This window comes from Hylaeus volcanicus, chromosome 2 (assembly GCF_026283585.1).
Source record: "Hylaeus volcanicus isolate JK05 chromosome 2, UHH_iyHylVolc1.0_haploid, whole genome shotgun sequence".
Taxonomy (NCBI): Eukaryota; Metazoa; Arthropoda; class Insecta; order Hymenoptera; family Colletidae; genus Hylaeus; species Hylaeus volcanicus.
The window spans coordinates 21794196-21796810 of record NC_071977.1 but is presented as its reverse complement, the minus strand read 5'-3'; positions in this window follow the sequence as shown (position 1 = coordinate 21796810).

Genomic DNA, 2615 nt, shown 5'->3' with positions numbered 1-2615 from the left:
AATACAAAACCAAGATACGTATATTAAATTAACTGGTCCGGTACTTCTGTACAATGTTCGTTCTTGGCGTAAATAACGAAATTGCTACAACAAAACTTCTTTGAAAATCATAAAAATTTGAATAAATTGCGTAATATCACTCGAGGGTTTGCGAAGCCGTCTATCTTTAGTTTTTTTAATTAAAAATCTGTGTCCAGGTAGGAGTTTGGCCCATCTCTGGTCTCCAGGCCCCTCCCACTTCCGGTTACGTTTCTTTCTCGCTAACACGGCGATCGTGCTACGTTTCTTTTCGCGTTGATTTCTCCTTGGTATCGCTGTGTTGCCCGTTGGAGTACGTAACGCGAGGACGTTGAATTTCTCTCTTCGCATTCTGTAAGTTCGCTTCCAAGACTCCGACGGTCGCGACCAGTCGAGGGTGGAAAATCGGTGCAATTTGCGGGAATATTTTTGCAAGTGTCGTCCGCTCGACGAGCCGAGGAACCGTAGGTTAAGTCGACGTTAAATATACGCTGAAATTAATCTGAATTTAAATCGGTAGTTCGCGTTGGCAGTCGCGGGCACGCGCACCCTGATCGCAACTGGTCGCGAACGGATCTCCCCTTTCTTTTATTTCGTAGTTTTCGCGCGGAAGGGAAATGTTTACCGTGTCACGTCGACCAGATCCTGTATCGTTCGGACTCCTGTTGTAGATAATAAAACGAATTATTTGTATTATGACTATTAATTACATTAATCGCAATGTCGATACTATATTATTATTATATTATTATTATATGATTATTATCATTGTTATTGCTTTTCATATTATAATTTAGAGATCTCTCACCGTAACTATTGTATATTCGCGAAGACTGAAAGGCTGTAAAGTGTAACTATAATGTCGCGCGGGGCGTGCCACACTCGCGCACGTGAAATAAATGCAGAACTGTGTCCATACGATTACTTCTGCGTGTACAGTTCTTTGCTCGAAAATCCTGAACTCCTGAAATCCAAACTCGGAACCTAAACCGCTTGTGGATATCCTCTGCCCGGGATAAAAACAAAATTAAATAACTAGATGGAGCTCATTATTTCCTCACAAAGTAAAGTCCTCAAATCTCTTGAAAATTTGCTTAATAGTTTCTAATATTTTTACAAATAACAAATATTAGATGAGCCGGAAAATAATGTCGTTTTTGCAATTTTAAATACTTGTTTACCATTCATCAGCTCATTGATTCAAAAGGCTATTGATAACGGGAGCGATTATATAATTAATAATTCAAAATAGAAATTTATAAAAAATTTGTTTGAATTTAACGTAAAAGGAACGACATTACTTTCCAGTCCACCTAATGTACAACAAGAAAAAAGCAAAATACTGCGTGTATCTTTCGTATACATTTTTTAAACACGAAGGAAAGACCGAATCCTGCTGTAAGTTCAACGATTCATGACGCAACCGAGACGAATGATGCGATTTTTATTTTAATAGCATGGTAATATTCACTTTCATAAAACTGCTAGTCTAATTTGATAGACGTTTGACATTTGTCTCACCGTAGTTCGTCCTCACTTCATCCTTTCACATTTAGAATGATGAAACAAAGTATTACTGTCATTTGCATTTTCAAATCTGCGAATACATACGAATCTTTATATAAATCACGATCGAGTGTCAATCCCCGATGTAAGCGGAAAAGTAGTTATCATCGTTTACCATCTGGGCCCAATGAATGATTCTTACTTTCTTTTATTTTTCTATTATTCGCGAGCAATTTACATAAATACGAATAAAGGTAGAGCGAAAGACAGCATTATTCGAAATTTTCAGTTGCTTAAAAACGAAAATTAAGATTGGGTCCAACGGGCCCCTGATGGTATACCGAGAATCGAAGTTCCCTAACTTACCTCGTGGTATTCGACATCAGTGTTTCTCAAACTGCACCTAAATAAAGTTGAATTATCATCATTTAAGGGATTAGTCGCAGTCAGGAAAATGAAAACGGACACTTTCTTGTCTGTCTTTTTTTAAGGTATTACATAATAATTTTTATTAATGAAACGTAAATATATTACAAAGTATGTCTCAAAGAACTATGCAAGAATTTTTGTTTTAAAAAAAGGTTAATTCGTTTCGAATTAATATCTTCCAACATTTTTTAAATAAAATCTTAATCGAGTTAAGGGGATCCACCTGTGTAAGATTCTCAAAAAATCAAAAATTTTTGTTTCTACATATTTATCGTCTAGGAGATATTACAACGACCGTCACAGAAGCATTTTATAAAATTCTGCTTAGTTCATTATTTATTCGACCCCCAAACGTGCCCGGCTCAGCGTCGTATTACTTTCGTACGAAACTTTAAACATGTTTTTCTCGAAACCACGTTTTTGGAAATGCCGAGCAGAATTGCGCGCAAAATCCATTACATGAATCGGAATGAAATTTTTTTTCTACAATTTGATGGAGTACAATTGGTGGTACTGGCGGCGAGCTTCGTGTTGAACAAAATTTTTGCAATGTCTATTAGCCATTAGATAGGAAAAAAGATACCTTAAAATATCATATTTTAGTTTATACGCCACCCTATTAACAATTTTCAAAATTTTGTGAATATCTTATCGCCAGTACC